General features: G+C 42.7%; 1 protein-coding gene across 6 annotated transcripts in view; it reads left to right on the forward strand.

The window, feature by feature from the left end:
* The window catches only part of AKAP6 (A-kinase anchoring protein 6), a 471,560-nt gene that overhangs the window by 37,829 nt on the left and 415,654 nt on the right, over positions 1-18,077 (forward strand). The window lies entirely within an intron of this gene.

The raw sequence follows: 18,077 nt of genomic DNA on the forward strand, positions 1-18,077 counted from the left end.
CATGAATATCATTATTTACCTCCAGCGGGGCTAGGAAATGTGAGAGTACACAAAATGCTACACATACCATGCTGATTAAGCAGTTGGCACTTTAATGATTTTAAACATGGTTCTGTACTGCTCTGTTCTTCTGGCATTTAAAAATAGAGAAACAAAATGATGAGACAAATTTGTTTAAAATTATAACACTCCAGTGGTGAAGTAGCTATTTTGAAAGTCCATCAGCTTCTTGCCTTGCCCTTTTTGCATTCCTTTTCTTCCATCTTTTTATTGTTAAGCTGTGCATGTGTATTTAGTAGATCTCAGACCCACTCTTTTCTGGAAGGAAAGCAAGTCTCTTTTCTGCTGCAATTGCAGTAAAAGGTGTAGCCAAAGATCCAAGCTCTCCAAGTGTTGTTGCTGTGTTCTTTCACACACGAATAAAATATGAATAATGGTTCTGGCTTCTCATCTATAATAAGGGGGGAAATGTACATGTTAGCATCCCAAATGATTTGATTGTAACACGATATCTAGAAAATTTAGCAACTCTTCAGAATGTCTGTCTAATGGTTTCTATGTTATAGTGCGGTCTTGCATCTGGCAACCATGTTCATTTTACTTAACTTTCAAGCTAATCTGACCAGATGGAATAGAACAATGTTAATTCTTTGTCTTTGAATGTTTGGATGATTCAGTCTTTCAGCTGTTTGCTGTTAGAAAGAAAGAAAAGACAAGACACATGTCAGTTTAATTGATCAATATATCCACTAGGAATAAGGGAGTGGTCTCTGTCTCTGGTTGCTCAGTTTAGTTTGTGTTTGAAAAGTGTAAAAAGAAACAGCAACCACTACTGCTTTCCTAATGTCCATCAAATATAAAGAAACAAGAGGCATTAGATATAAAGCATAAAATAGTAAAGGTAATCAGATCTGATTCCTCTTCATAGGGACAGGCACTGTGGTCTCATCTGGCACTAGCTGGAATGGAGCTCTTAGATTTTAATTAGACAGTCTGCACCACATCTTATATGCTATTTCCAGTGTGGTGTGAGCACACATCTGCTGTGTTGAAGCACAAAAAAAAAAACCAAATAGAGGATGATGTGTATTACGGTGATGTTGCTTTACTTAAAATGTTTCTTAAAACGAATTGTGGTATTTTACAGTATAATACAAGTAGTAGTCTCCTGGGATCACTGGGTGTTCACCAAGCACGCTCAGAAGGTATGAGTTAGCAAGAGGGTGGGGGAGGATGTCTGGCTGGTGGCTGAATTAGGGATCTAAAGAAAACTGGTGAACAATGGTTTAAGTTACAAGTTCAGGGATCAGGTGTAATATGCAATTAAAGGTTGGTAGAGGGTGAGATGTTTGGATTAAGCTCATGACATTATTAATGCACAGTAATGTTTTTTGTTAGACCTTGCATGTGGTGACTAGCAGTAGCACTAGAAATTTTCAAGACTAGACTTAATTATGAATGATAGGTATTGGCTCAGGGAAATGAAGTCCTGCATCTAGTCCTGGGTTGGACCAGATGACCTCTGGAGGTTCCTTCTAGCCCTCTTTCTCTGTGAAAAGTGTAGATAAATGATTGATATACTAGCAAATCCCACCCAGTGCAAAAGATTGTAGTTGTGTGGGGGGGGGGGGTGATAATTTAAAAGAAACACAATTTCAAAGCTTTCTCCCCCACCCCCTTCCTTCAGAACATTGTTTGCTCTGGGAAACACCCATGGATAACAGTTGTAATGACACAGTGCTGGCTTCATGGGTACATCACAGCCAGTGCTGGTCTCAGATCCTACTAAACACCTTACTTGGCAACGTTTTTCTGTTTACTTAATATATGACCAATAGCTGAATAGAAGATGCTGGGAACAGAGAGAGAGGCTTGTACTGAAGAAAAAGAAATTAGCCTTTCCAATCACATGTGGTGTTACAGAAACTTTCTAGAAATAACATAATACTGGCTCATGTTAAGGTATAACAGTGGTGATCAGAACAATCTAGTATGTGAGGCAGGGTTTACAAGCAGTAAATTATTGGCATTTCAATTTTAGGTCCATGGCTTCCCTTTGTGCATCATTCCTGAAACAAATACATTTAGTAAGCAATCCCACTACAGGAGATGGGCTCACCAGTATTGACAGGAATTCTGACCACAGTTTTGCAGTGAGGTATGGTTAGAAGCAGAAGTGTGACATAAAAGTGTTGGTAAACTCAGAAGACAGTACTGCTTAATTTTGCTAAGAATTTGATGATGGAGGCTGTGTATAGACATTTGGGGAGGTTCGGAGGAGGTTAGATAGGGTTAAAAATGGCCACCCAATCTAACTTAGTTTGCCCAGGTGTGGACCTTGAACAAGTTAGGTGGATCTAAGTGTGATCTGCACAGAAGTTCAGGACAGTTAAATAAGTCTAAAAATAGCAAAACTCAATCTTAATTAACCCTACTCCCTGAGGTGCACTAAATTTAGATTGGGTTGACCATTTTTTAGACTGATCTAACTGTTCTGAACTCCTATACAATTTCCAGCGCAGCCCCACTGCCAGCCCCAGCTCTGGGCTGCACTTTTCCTACCCACTGCCTGGCACAGGGCTATTTTTAGCCCCCCAGCCTCTTCCCCCCCCACTCCCATCCAAAGAATCCCCCCTCCCCAACCTGCCAACCCCCCCATCCTGCAAGCAGCTCCCAGTGCCAGTTTTACTGGTGTTCACCAGTGCCAGCAGCCAAGTAAGTAAGTTGGGGTGGGGGTAGGGCAGGAGGGATGGGGGGGTCGTTCATATGGGAGGCGGGGAGCTAAAAATAGCCTGTGGTCCTGAGGGATTGGGGGAGAGTGTCTCCCCCCCCCGCCCTGCAAGCACCTCTACAGACCCTGCTGGCTCCCTGATCCACCCCACAGATACTGCCTATCCTCCCGATCCCTCCCACAATCGCCCCCCCCAGTCTCCAATGCTCCCTGCATACCCTGTCTCCCCCCTGATTGCCCTTTGGCCGCCCCCCCCCGAGCCTACTTGCTCCCCCAAACCCCTCTACTACTCCTCCCATCCTGACTTACCTTAGATTAGGTGGTCATTTTTAACTCGGTCTAACCTCCCCGAATGTCTATATGCAGCTGGAATGTTCAATGATCATATTATATGGAGATGGTTTAGGCATCAAGCAGAAACCTGACCCTTCCCAAACTGACAGACCTGACTCCAGCCTGGGAATTTGGCTTAGACCACAAAAGTGTAGTGCTTGTTAAATGTGCATTTGTGGCTGCAAGTTTTAATGCGGATGTCATCATGTAGACTTAAATCAAATGTCACAGCACACACTCCTAGTTTCAAGAGTACAACTGAAGTCTTAATCTGAGTTGGTGGTCTTTTCAAAAGTGCTTAAATGGCGCATGAGCTTGTGTCCCATTGAAACTCAATTAAAATTGTGATCTATAAAATTATACAATTACAAAAAAAGTTGCTGACAGGATTGGGGGCCAGATTTCCCTCCACACCCCAGGTTTTGAATGCCACTGATTTCAGTGAGAACTGAGGTCTTCAGAACCTGGTATTCAGGCTCTGTACTTAAGAAAATGGTTGCTGTATAGAAATTAATAGTCAATACCATGCTCACCTTCTGCAAAAGACACAAAGTTGACACTGCACTACTCACTGTATAATCCATGTTTTAGAGTGGAGTGGCTGCTCACTTATGAGACATCACGTTGGTATTGGTTATTGCTTCCCATGTCATATTACAAGATTAAGTAAATCATCATCTTTACTTGGTTCATCCTGAAATAAATTGTTTTGTAAGTATAGTTTAAATAATATTTTATCTCTGAGATCTGAGGGGGGAATTAAGGATGAAATTTCCTTCTCATATGAAGAATAGAATATTGAAATTGAGGGTCAATGAGTAGTAATTCTGAAGGTCTGGGATCATATTATTCATGTTTAGAATGGACATATTTAATGCCAGAGATTGGGATGCCTTCTAGAGCTGTGCAAAGTTTCAGTCCCTGATTTGATTTGGTGGCCGAATCTCTGAATCCAAATGGAATCAGAGGACCCTTTTAATCTCTGAATTGAATTGGGACCCCCTGAATTGATTCAGAGAGATTTGGAGATTTGGACATAAAGACAGCTTTAAATGTTTTTTCTACATACCTCTAAGTACCAGGTGGTTCATGAATGCTGAGTTGCTGGGGTGCATGGAGCGTTCCACAGGAGCGCTGGGGGCTCCCCAGTGTGCTCAGCAGCAGACCCAGAAATGGACCAGAAGCATTTCTGGGTCTGCCAGGGAGCATGCTGGGCCCCCCCCCACCACGTTCTTCGGTTTGGCAAATGGCACCTCCTGGGCCTGGGGGGGGCACCCAGAGTCCTCCCCAGGGCTAATCACTAAGCCAGGGAGGTGGGGGGTACAGCAGCGCGCTCCCCAGCAGATCTGGAAGTGGACCAGAAGTATTTCTGGTCCACTTCCAGGTTTGCCACCAAGCATGCAGAGGGCCCCCCTGCACTCCTATGGGACACTCCATGTGCCCCAGCATTGACAAGCCATGCTGGTACCTTGAAAAAACATTTAAAGCTGTGTATATGTCTGAATTGCTGATTCTCCGAATCAGCATCGAATCTTCACATTCGTATTTGGCCGAATCAAATTGGGGACAGTGATCCGCATCAACAAATTGAATCGCTGTCCCTGATTCAGGCTGAATCTGAATTGAATAGGGCTCGTTTTGCACACCCCTAATGTCTTCCTCTGCCCAGGAGAGTCAGTGGATATAGTTGTTACTTTGTTACATGGGCACACATGCTGATTAATCAGTTACCTCCCTACATAGTATGAGGGCACTGGCAGGTCGTCCGCTCTTTCCAAGGGAAGGCAGACCTAGTTGTATGTCCACAAGGACATTTGCAACCAAGGGCATCCATACTGAGAGCTCTTGGAATTTGTTGTATTAGGCTTAAAGCCTCTGCTAATTCATGAGCCATTTTATAGGATGTACTATTATGTGTTCAATTTTTATTTCAAACAAAAGGCATGCTTATACCTATCTAAACAAATCTCCAAGTGTGTTTATACATTTATTTAGCCAACATTGAAGTCTTATTTTTTAAATTAAATAGGTTGCATTCCTGTGAATACAAGATATCATCAAGAGCAATAGAGATACTTTACCTAGAACTGTGGTTCCCAATCTTATTGGACTTGAGGCACCCTTCCATAACTCTTGTAAATTGAGTGGCACCCAATTTCAAAAAACTAATTTATATATTATAGTACTTACTTTCTTGCAGAGGAGCCAGGCAGTGGAATGGGGCATCATCCAGGTAGGGACAGTGCTTTATCTGCCTGAGTTTGTGCTCTATCTGCCTAGTTTATCTGCTCATCTCCTTGCGCATCATGGCACTCTGGTTGCCTGGCTGAGAATCACTGACATGGAATCTAGGTTGTAGATAGTTATGAATGTTGTTGCTAAAGAACCTTAAACACTATGGTTTATAGGGAAAGGAAGTCAATCTAGAACTCTCAAAATAATGCCTTTTCCTCTACCCTTTTTGTGGTGTATTTGGTCTGCAGTACCTGGACTCGGGGGAATTTTGCACCCAAGCAAGGCTGACTTAGCTCTTCGTCATTCCAAGGTCAATTAAGCACTGAGCAGTTCGCAGTGTCTGGAACTTTGAGACAAGATATCAAAAACAAGGGTTCTCATTGCTCTGCATTAGCAGTGATGATCTCATATTACATGTCAGATAACAACGTTGCCCTGGCATCCTTGGAGAAGGTAAAATGTTGGCTTAGTTGCTGCTGAAGTGACTGAATAAATGTGATTTTCTTTTGAAGGATGGTCACTTGAGAGACACTTTATCAGTGTAAGCTATTTGTTACCAGCTAATGGGATAATTGTACTGCTTTGCCACTAAGGGTGAGGTTACACGTTACATTTAGACATGGGAGGATTCAGAATTTTTAAAAGGGGTGCAGATGATGTGACATATCGTTGCATATAACAGATGCAAGACATTTTTTCTCCATTTAAAGAGAAACTAGAAGCTTCACTAATATGGTAGGGGGCTAACACTTTATTATTCAGTTTAAGATCAAAGCAAAAACAAATATAACTATTGGAATGTTTGCTAAAGTATATATAAAGTTTGGGGGTTTTTTTAAAACACAACAAACAAGGTAAAAATAGTCACAAGATATTGTATAGTTAGTTCTGTAGCCATTAGAATTAAATGTATATCTTTTATTCAGATTTATAGAACAAAATCTAGCCTAAGGTGTCTTGACAGTGCCTCCAGTGTTTACCATCAGTCATTTTTATGTCTGAGTTAATATTATTCTACTTGAATTAAAGTTTTTAGCTGCAGCCAAAAACAGTCTGCAGGGCTGTGAAAAAAGAGAAAGACATTACCAGGAATGACTAACAGGCAGCAAAATTGCAGAAAAAGGATAGTTTGAATAGTGAAACATCAAGACCATTACAAAGAATACAAGGTCATTAGCACTCGGTGAGTATAGAGAGATTATCAGGAATCAGGAGATGATATTGAGCCATGAAGTCAATTCATTCTCTCAGCACTACCAGAATATAAATGCCACTGTTGGCTTGAAAGTTTGGATGGAACAGGAATCCAAAGGAGGGTGAACCATTGCTCGCCTCTTGGCTGTGTCCCTGCACTTAGACTATACTAAATCTGTGGAATATGAGGCAGTGTTGAAGTTAGAACATGCTCTGAGCAGTTGTACATTAATAGTTGATACTATTTGTTGTCTGCATAGCTCTGACTTGTCACTAGAGGACTGGTAAACAAGGGTATGGCTAGGAGCCAGGATACCTGGGATCTATCCCTGCTCTGGGTAGGAGGTGGGTAGACTGGGAGAAGTGCATTATTAGATGCTGGAGGACAGTAAATTGCTCATTATATCTCTGTGAAGCAGACTGAAGTTACCATAATATAAACTAGGTAGAATGGTCCAGAGTTAACCCTTGCCTGAGGTGGCATAACGTTGAGATGCTTAGAAGGCACTTAACACAGGTTAATGAGTTTTAATGTGCAGATGCTGATGTTTTAGTATTGTGCTTAGTGTTGCCGAAGTGTGATGCATAAGTTCGCCCTTATATTTGTGAGCCTTTAGCAAATTTAGGGTTGGGGGTAGCTCGTAAGAAGTAATCAATTCTCCTGTGTTAGCACTTTTCAGGGACAGTCTCAAGGGCACTTATGCACATACTTTTTGGTCCTGCAATGCACCGGAGAGCCGCCACTTTGGAGCAGACTCGATTAATTGAGTCTGCTCTGCACGTGAGCTGACGCGCACTGTGCTGCATTGAGTGCAGTTGTATAAGCGGCAAAATGTGCGTCAGCGTACAGAAAATGGCAATGTGCTTTTGAACTAAAGCACCTTCTATGTGTGTTAGTTCAAAAGTGTACCACAGCCATTTTGTCAGCACCGATGTGCATTTCACCACTTATACAACTGCAAGTGTTGCAGCTTCAGGCGCTTTTCAAAGTGCCCAGAGTTGCGGCACTTAGAGGTGTAAAAATATCCCATGTGTCTTTTGGAACTGCACTGAGCACTCTGCTTCAGGAAGCATTCAACATCCCATGTGATTCAACCTGCATCTAGGAGAAGAGGCTAAAGAATGCAGTATATATTGAACTGGAGAACCATCATTAAAAACAAACATACAAACAAAAAGTGCATTTCTGTGCAGCAGAACATAGATACATAAGTGCTTGACTTTTTTAAAGCAAAGGTGTTACAATTCAAAGAACTTGTAAACAGCAACCATATTTAGTCTATTCCAAACAGCTACCATTTCAAAATGTCACATTTTACTCTGGCATGGCTATCTTTCAATGGGTGGAGTAGCAATCATCATTTTAGAAATAGCTGTGTAATAGATTTCCCAGCCCACATGAAGCAGAGTCCTGTGGGAACTGACACACTTTTAAGAAGATGGGCACTGTAGCATTTGTTGGTACTAAAAGAAGTAGTAATGTTCAGTTGAGACAGCATTCAACCAGTAACTGTACTGCAGGCTTGTCTAATGCTTCTCTAAGTTTAACTGTAAAAGTGAATGTTATTTTCTGTCTTTTAAGAAGGGCCCTTTACTGGTCTTGTCGTAGGCTGGATGTTGTCATAGTTTCAGGATTAGGATGCAGACATGAAGTTGCTTAGTGAGCTGCCAGAGAATAATATTGATTGTGTACCCACTCAGTGTGTGGGTGCTTAATAAAGCAGTGCTTAATAAAGGAGGCCTGTACTGGCTGTAAAGCATGTCTATTTGTTTCTCTTTTCTATCATGCACTTTACCCTTTTTATATTTCTCCCTTTGCTGTGGTCAGTTTTCCAGGTTTCTCTCCCTTTGGCTGATGAGTGATAGGAATAAATATCTCTGTGGATTATGCCAAACAATCCTGTAAGCAAGTCAGGATTGCATTACAATATTACTCTCTTCATGCAAGCTCCACCTTGCAGGCTCTGTGTGGCTACTCCCTTTTTGATGAATCCTATATCAACTTTCTTTGTGTCTCTTTTGATCTGTTTAGATAGTGCCCTTTTCACTTCCTTCAGCTGCTCCTTTTTCTGAGGGTTATTCAGTGAGCAACTTCTCCACCTCATTGGGTGCATCTATATGTGCGCTTTACCGAGGAGTAGACTAATTAGCTCCACAATAAACCATCACCATCTACATGTATTAGGGTGCAGTAAATTAATTAACTCTGCCCTAAGATAGTAGTATCCCCACCTTGCATGTACCAAAATGCACGTGTAGACAGTGACGGGGATAGCTGGGGCATGAGGGTGCTAACGTGTGGGGGCTGCCTGCTGCCTAGCCCCACACTTTAGCGCCCTTGTGCTCAAGCCAGGTCTGCTGCAAAGCAGAGCTCAGGACTGAATTCAGCCCCCTGCTAACCTGGGGTTGCTCTGCCATGGCTCAAAGTGCTGGGATCCCAGGCACATATGTAGATGTTGTGCCCAGAAGCAACTGACTCTGGTGCAAACTGCACCAGAGTTTATTGTTCCACCTTAATTTCATGTGTAGATGCACCTATTGAGTCACCATCCTCTCTTCATTTAAACCCCTTGAAAAATCACACTTCTGTGAAGTCCACAAGAAGCAAATTTAAAACCATCCTGCATGGAAACTCTGGGGGTTGGGTGTTCTGATGTTTTATTATTTGTATTTAGGTAATACCTGGATAGCCTAACTGATATTAGAATTAATGGGTGTTTATAGATGTGAGGTGGGAGGAAAGCCCTTTAATTAGCATAGCTTCATGAGCTGCGCTAATTAAAAGCACCCCAAGTGTCACATGTATCAGTGACCCCGCCATTTTTAAAGTGCCCCACCACTATTTTTCAGCACAGGAATGCTGACGCACATGACCCTGGAGTCTGCTGGAGCATGGTAATTACCACGCTCCAGCAGATTCGATTAATCGAGTCTGCTCTGAAATGCTGTAATTGCAATGCATAGGAGCAGCCTCCCTGCATGTGTATAGGAGTCCAATGGTGCTAGTTGCTGTATACACAACAGTCCCTGTCCTGAAGAGTTTAAAGTCTAAATAGACAAGACAAAAATTATGAATAGTCTCATTTTACATCAGGAGAACAGACTCTCAGAAAGATTTAAGTAATTTGCCTAAGCCAAACAGAAAGTCTTTGGCAGAGCAGGGAAAGAAACCCAGGTCTCATAAATCCTGGAAACACAAGAGCACCTTTTTTCTCAGCCTTGCTTCCTATGATGATCCTTTGTCTGTACTCTTTCAGCTTCCCCCCACCCCACATATCCTTTCTTTTGATTTTTATTTCTTTAAAGAGTCAGCTTTCTGGAGCAGGGACTGATTTTTGTTTTGTGTTGTGTAGGGCTGAGCTCACTGTTTAAGTACTAAGCTAGTGATTCTCAATTAGGGTGCCTTGACGTGTCTTGAGATCCTTTCAAGGGTGTCTTCTGGTGTCATGCAGTGTTAGCACTGTTATGTGAGCAAACATGACTCTCAAGATAAACCCGTGAGTTCTTTGCAAAAGAAATATCACTCTATTATTTTTATTATTCAAAAAATGTAGCAGTCAAAAAGCCATGAAAACTAAAAGCTGACATTTTTTCAGTGGGCGCCTTTCTAACAAGAGACGCCTTGAGTCTAAAAAGCTTGAGAAACACTGCGCTAAGTAAATGATCATAATAATATATCTAATTTGAAAATTGGTGTTTTGGTGCTTGACTTTGAAATATAAAATGCAGAAATTAGTTTTGTATGTGCTTTAGCACGAAAAAAAACAACTCTCTCACAAGGAAAAATAAAAGCTGTTTCCTTATTGGATATAAAAACACTTGGCTTTTGTCGGTGAGATACTATTCACTGCCAGGGGAGTTAATAGCATTTTAGAAAAGATGGCTCATAAAATAGGTGGAATGAAAAAATTGTCTGTTAAAAAGTTATTACTCTTATTAGATTAAAAAGGTAGGGATAAAAATAAATGGTTAATTTCCATTATAAAGGACAACCTTTACTACTTAAAACTGGGTTAATTGGGAGAAAGTGTCTATTGGAAAGACTGATATTGCATTCATGTCTTCTCAAACACCGCAAGATTTCAGAGCCACTTGAGATATGAGCCTCAGTAACTAGGTTGGTTGTGTATTATTACTATCATGTAGCATTTCCACTTCCTTCTACTTACAATTGAATGCAGATCAAGAGTAAATACACCGATTACTTTTATTAATTTTCTGCACTTCTTTAAAACTTTGGTGTGGATTTGTTGCTGCAACACTGTGGAGAAAATGCAATCAAATCCCTAACTAGCAATGACAGCAATAATAAAAGACTGCCTGTAAACACTGTAATAAAACTTTAGTCAAAGAGGCAAATAAATAACTGCTATTCAGAGATTAATTTAGTTCACAAAATCATTAGCTTTCTGTGTTTGACTGAGTAATGATTTCAGCTCATGATGTCTGGAAAGCTGATGGCAAAGGCATCTATCCCTGCAGCCACACCTACCTGCTCTTTACATACACATTTAGATCTCTTCTAGCTGCACCTCTTACCCAGGAGAATGTTAAAGCCCTGAACACTTGTGCCTAAGAACCTGTTCAACCAACGTGTGTACATTCTCATTACACTTTATGCCACTCTGCCATTCTTTAAAATTTAACAAGAGTCTGTTGAAATGATAAATCAAGCTCGTAGGAACAGGAAATGTAGCTTCAGGCAGAAAAGGCTGTTACTTGGCAGGCTTCAGCACGTCTAGCATACCATTACCAAAGCAGTGATACAGCAGATATGAAGAGATGCCATTGTAAGGGTCAGATATTTATAATCAGGTGTGCTTCTGTACAGACTTAATCTGTAGTCACATTTCTTTCAAAAAACTACTTCTCTCACTTATTTAAAATAGCTTTTTTGGGCTCTGGCAATAAACCCTCAGACAGAATTTCTTATTTTATTTTGTGAAAGTGGTCAATATTGAAAACAAATTAAGGAATTCTTGGGTCCCCCACCTCCTGATATTTGAAGGCAGGATCTTCTCTACCTATAATATAGGAGCAAACTATGCTAAAGACAGCATCAGTTATAAATGTCTTTTTATACTTGTTAATAGAAGGAAAGGAGTTTGACCCTTTCAGTGCTGCTCAGTTGGGATCTATTTATAGGGAAATAATTTTCTTGAGTGAACCTTTAAGTTCCTAATGTGGCTCTTATGTTTTGGACCACATATTGTGTGAACCAAATGGCATCTGCTGTTGTAAAATGGGCAAGTACAACTCAGTGCAGCTAAATTCAGCACAACTGTTTTATCGGTATGCTTGTAACCCACAGTACCAAGGTTTATCATTGATTTTGAGTTAAGAGCAGAGAGATGAGACAGTTGCATTGGATCAGCTGATGTGCATTCCCAGTGTGCCCCACCCTTCCTTTACAGCAGTGTAACTGTATGCCTGTCCATGTCCAGAGTCTAGAAAGTGAAAGGATATTCCATTTAGCTTCAAAGGTATTCTATTTTCCCAATTTTTTCAGTTTAATTCTACTAATTATAGCTCAACTTCAATTGCATCCCTTGTTTCCACCTACAAGATGTGTGGGTTCATAGAGAACAAGGTTACCTAGAGAAGCTGTGGACTTCTCCATCCCTAGAAACTTTCAAGGGCAAGTTAGACAGACACTTGACTGGGAGGGTTTGGTCAGAGAGAGAGGGGCTGGACTAGGTGACCTTGTGAGGTTATCATCTTAAGATATTTTCCACTTCTTTGACTTGCAGACATTCTTTGAATGGCCAGAGTGCAGTCATGTACTCTGTAAATATTCACTGTTCGCTTCTCTCCTTGTGTGAGATGAGGTATGCTGTTTGTCAGAGTTTTGGGGTACGGGGCCTTGGAGCGTTCACCATACATACTGAGATGGATGGGTGGGTCATAAGCTGCAACCGGACAAAAAGTGTGCAGGAAGCTCAATACCCTTCTCTGTATTCTGTAATCACAATCTGGTAGAATTGGTACCAGTAAACTCCAGCTCCCTCCCACTGCTATTATTTCCTGTTTTGTGACAGAATATATTAACTTAGATGGAACATGGGTTTGCAGTAACATTCAGAGATGGTAGAAAGCAAGTGGCAAGGTGGAGTTGAGTAGGGTTGAATGAGCTTAGTGGACAGAGCAGTGGTTTGGGACTTGGGTTTGGTTTAGTTCTATTTCTAGCTCTGCCCTGGCCTTGTTCAAGATATGTCTATCCCTGGACTTCATTCTCTCTATCTGCAAAATAGGATAATGATACTGCCGTCTATGGCAGAGCGCTTTGAATCTGACGCAAAGCAACATATGCGAATTAAGTGGGGGTATGATTAGTAATTCTGCTTTATACATCTGGGCTAGGGACAGACATTCGAAAATTCTGAGCCTGAATTGATTCAATCTTTGCAGGTTAATCTAACCTGACTCGGCTGAACTAGTTTGAAACTGGACAGACATGCTCTCTGGACTGAGGAAATTCAGGCATATGCCTGCAGTGGCTCAGGCTAGAAGCCAGGAAGTGCTAGAGAAGCTCTCCCTTCCTTTCTTGCAGGGAGCTGAGCTGAGTGTGGGGGAGGTCAGGCCTTGGCAGGACTCTTATTAGGGAGGTCTGCTTGCACGGTCCCAGGCTTTTCCCCACTGGCTGCTCAAGGGGCAGGAGTGTTGCCAACCCCAAGCCCCAGGCTAGCACTGAGGCAAGGGTCAGGGGGTGCAATGCATGCATCTGTTAATGATACAGAGTTTTTCAATCTCCTTCCCTTCTTCATCATACTGTCTGCAGCAAACTGACAGGCAAGCAAGACAGCTGGCAGCTGATAGTGATAACAGTTTTTATCATGCAATTAGCACAACAATGGCTTCTCTCCATTACTTCAAACTTCTTAAACAGCTTACTGGCTGACCTGTTGATTAGCTCCAAACAGCCTTTAGCAGTTAGTGTTCTGTGTCCTGCTCCAGTGAAATTGGAGAGACATAGACACCTCTTGGCATTAGCTAGCATACCACATGCCTAGAGTCTGTGAAGCTGGGGTCTGTGCTGTGGAGGATGGGAGGGAGAGGTGGGGGGGATTTCCTGCTTAAGCAGCAAGGTTGTGGGGCATAGGACAGGGGGAAGCCAGGCAGACCCTATTATGTCTGCAGTCTCTGCTGGAGCCTTAGACAGCATTAGCTAGCATACCACATGCTGGCTATGGTCCTTGCTGTGGCAGAGAAGTGGAAGGGTTCCCTGCTTAAGCAGTAAGTGGTGATGGGGGAGGGGGAGGGGGGTATGGGGAAGTCAGCAGACTCTGCTGTCCCTGCAAATCTCTGTCGGAGTTCTGGCCAGGGAGCAGAGGGGAGGGGCCAGCTCTGTTGTGGAGCAGAGAGCCCTGCCCAGCCCACAGAGCATGCTGGGATGCTGGGGGACTCTGATTTAACTTAAACCAGCAAGGGGTCTGGGACAAATCAGTTAAGTCTAATACTACATTCAACCAAGTTTAACTGAAACCAGTTTCAGCCATTTTGAATCTGGTTTATCTGCACTGAACGTCTTCTCTGTTACCTGTTTAAACCAGTTTCAGATCACTTAAATTGGTTTGTGTAATGTCTGTCCCTAGCCATGTAGGTGATCTGGTAACACAATTGGAATAGCCAAGAAAAACATCCCAGAGAGGTATCGGCTGGGAAAGAGGCAGCTGCAGGGTGCTGAGACTTAAATGTAACAACAGTAGGAAAGAACTTGACCTCCAGGATAATGTCCTGGAACAGTGAAGCAGCATGAGAGAAATTCATTCAAATCCATGGACATTTTTGGCAGTACCTGAAGCTTATGTTAGTAGGGCATGGCTGAAAATTTGTCAAAGTCTGATTAATTATTAGTGATAGCTTCTGAGTAGATTTGCAATGTTTGTCAGAGCTTGGCAGATGTTTCCCCTGATCTAAGCCTCCCAATTGCATTTTTCTACTAATCTACTGACCCTTTTTTCAGAATTGAGAAGCCATCCACCATCATGATCCTGTTTGTAGGTGCAATTTTTTTTCTTTTTTAGGAGGAGAGGGGAGCAGTGCTCCCTCTAAGCTGTACACATGCACAGCTGTGCATAAGTCAAAATCTTGCCACGCACAAACTTTTTAAGGCTGCGCACCCGCCCGGAGAGGAGCTGGGCATGGAGTGCGGCAGAGGCACTGGAGCCAGCATGGGACACTTACTGAAGTTAAGCTCCTCACTCCTCATGCAAGGCAGGCAGTGGCACCTACCTGAGGCAAGGCGGGGGTGGGGACGCGGACAGAGATGAGGATGGGGGCTGGTGTGGGCTCTGCCAGCTCCAGGGAACTGCTCCGCTCCCCTGCATTGCCTTGGGGAGTGAGGAGGCATGTAGCGTCAGGGCTGGGAAGTGGAGCAGTTCCCCGGAACTGGCAGAGCCTCATGTGGGGCAGGTATTGGCTCCTCCCTGAGGTGAGGCAAGGCAGGGATGGGGGCTGGGGCTGGTGAGGGCTCTGCCAGTTCCAGGGAACTGCTCCACTCCCCAGCCCTGATGCCATGTGCCTCCTCACTCCCCAAGGCGATGCGAGGAAGCACAGCAGTTGCCTGCAGCCCACACCAGCCACCATCCCTGCCTTGCCTCACTTCAGGGAGGAGCCGCTGTCTGCCCCATGTGAGGCCCCATCCCCAGTCCCCATCCCCATCCCCTTCTCTGCCTTGCCTCAGGGAGAAGCTGCTGCCTGCACTGCATGAGAAGTGAGGAGCTTACCTTCAGTAAGTGTCCCACTCTGGGCCAGATGCCTCCCTTTCAGTTGTATCAATGGATTTGAGTCCGGCCCATGGCTGCCCCACAGCACTCCACTGTGCTGCTCTGGGCAGAAGTTACCATGGAGGAGGGTGGTGGCCGAACCCTGCCCGCTCCCACCTGGGCACTTACTTTGGGAGACTTACTGGTGGACCGCACCACACTGAAAGCAGGTGGGACTGAAGCGGCATGCTCATGGACCACTACTCCTTAGAGAGAACATTGGAGGGGAGATCCATTAGTTTTCCCCATTCACCCTAGGTATATGCATCGTAGTTATTGCTGGTTGGAAATTTCTTAACAATTCCCTATCCCTGCCACTTGGAAAGTCCTGATTCATCAAATCCCCCTCCCCCCACCCCCCACAGATAAATTAGTTAATTTTTGTGAAGGTTTTTGAGTGCCAGGGTGGAATTTTTTATCAGAAGGTCAGCCATCTCCAGAATAGCCAATTGGTTAGGGCATGTACCTCAGATATGGGAAACACAAATTCAAGTGAATTAAGCAGATCCACCATGCTATAGACTCTACAGTATAGAGTCAGTCTCTGTCAGTCCCAGTGAATATTTAATTATTTGCAGAAAGTGGAACAGCTCTAACAGGAAAGACTGTGTGAGTCAGACTGACACAATAGTCCGGTTGTTATAGCACTTGCCAAGATGTTGGAGACCTAGGTTCATGTCCCTATTCTGCTTGATTCAGGCTATTGGTATTCTGGGGTGATACTCTCTCTCTTCTTGTGAATGTTTTCAAAAGGTCTTATTTTGTTCTGATGTGGAACAAAAACTAGTTCTAAAGCATCAATTTCTTTTTTGTAAAACAAAATTCTTATTTCTAAGCAACCCTCATCTGTCTTTGCAGTGACGGTGTCTGTCTGCAGCTAGGTCACACGTGTTGTTCCTCTTCTATCTTCTAGGAGGACTACCTGGAAAGCCATTGCAAAAAGTCACCTCTTCTGCAAAGGCTTATTGCAGTCTTCAAAGAAGTTTGTGTGCTTGGAACTAAAGGCCCTAACCTACACTGAAATTTCATACAGAGGTGGCATGTTTTACAAGACATTGCTGCTGTTATCTGGCAATGTGTATACTGACAGATAAGAAAGTTTTTGTTAAAAAATATTTAATCTTCAGCAGGACCAGTGGATTTAGTTCTATTCAGGTCCTCTTCTGTTCAGGTCCTCCATGTCAAAACATGTTGTTTTTTCATCATAATATAAACATTCATTGATGTTGCCAATGCCTATGTACTGCTTACCTAATTTATCTTAGCATTTTTAAAGAATTCATGCCTAGTGCTTCCAGTGGAGTTATTTTGGTTGTGGGATATTTTCAAGTGCTAAAAGAAGAGATTGGTCCTGAATGAGAGGTGACATATAAAAAGTTATAAAAGATATATTAATACAAGGGCAAAAGAAAGTAAAGTTATAATGTGTTAATGCAGACTGTAGGGGTGTAGGTTGTAGCCGTACCAACTATACATATTTATGTGAAACACAGACTAGATGAAAATACTGTAAGGAGGACACAGCTGGTTGGATCACTGGATTCAATGAGTAGTAATCAATGGTTCAATGTCTAGTTGGGAGGAGGTATCGAGTGGGGTTCCCCGGGGTCTGTCCTGGGTCCAGGATTTTTCAATATCTTTGTTAATTATTTGATTAAGTGTACCCTCTGCCAATTTGCAGATGACACCAAGTTGGGTGGAACTGTAGATGCTCTGGAGGGCAGATCTGAGATGTAGAATGACCTGAATAGACTGAAAAAATGATCTGCAATGAACTGGATGAAATTCAAGAAGTGCAAAGTCCTGATGTAGGGATGAAATAATTGCATGTGCAAATACAAACTGGCAAATGGGTGACTAGGCTGCAGTACTACAGAGAAGGACCTGGGGATTACAGTGGACTGTAAACTGAATATGCACAGAATATATGTTGCAAAAAAGACTAATAATATACCGGATTGTATTAATAGGTGTCACTTGCAAATCAAGTCTTCTATTCTATTCAGTACTGTTTAGAGCTCACCCGGAGTACTGTGTTCAGTTTTGGGCCCCACCATTCAAGAAGGTTGTGGACAGATTGGAAAGAGTCCATCAGAGAGCAACAAAAATGATTTTGTTGGCCTGAGAAGGATGTTTAGAGGCTTGAGAAGCATGACTTAAAAGGAAAGGCTGAAAGAGCTAGAGTTATTTGGTTTGGAGAAGAGAAGATGAAGGGGGATTTGATACTGTCTTGAGTAACAGGCTGAACTAGATGACCTTGTGAAGTCCCTTCCAGCTGTACCTTTCTATGATCCTAACTGCCCAAGGCAGATAAACAACAAGAAAGGAACCACTTGTTTGTTACTAGAAAGTGTAACTTAGTCTTCCCATCAGACTTATTTCATCCCTTGGTGTGTAACTGAAACATGGACCTCCTTGCACCCACTTACCTTGCATTGGCTTACACATCTCACTAAACTGCAATTGTAAATCTACATCTACTTGGCATAATGCTTAGATGGAACTAATGTTGCCATACCATTTCCAGAACTTAAACTAGCTCATTTCAACATATACTAATTCTAATGGCAACTTTTCCTAGTATGATTCTCTATGTGGCTCTTAAGGTAAATATTCTCAAGGGCTGACTAATTGCTGATCATATAAGGGCCTTTTCTTTTTATCATTCTTACAAAATTAGTAAGTAGTTCCCCACACTTCCTGTACTGCAAACATCATCAGCTGTGGGGTTTGCAGTGGAGGCAATGGGGAGAATACTGCCCAGGCTGTAAGCCTCATAAGGTATGGGTGTTGCAGCAGTGGCAGTGTTGCCCTGCACG

The sequence above is a fragment of the Alligator mississippiensis genome, chromosome 2, assembly GCF_030867095.1.
Source record: "Alligator mississippiensis isolate rAllMis1 chromosome 2, rAllMis1, whole genome shotgun sequence".
NCBI classification, from domain to species: Eukaryota; Metazoa; Chordata; order Crocodylia; family Alligatoridae; genus Alligator; species Alligator mississippiensis.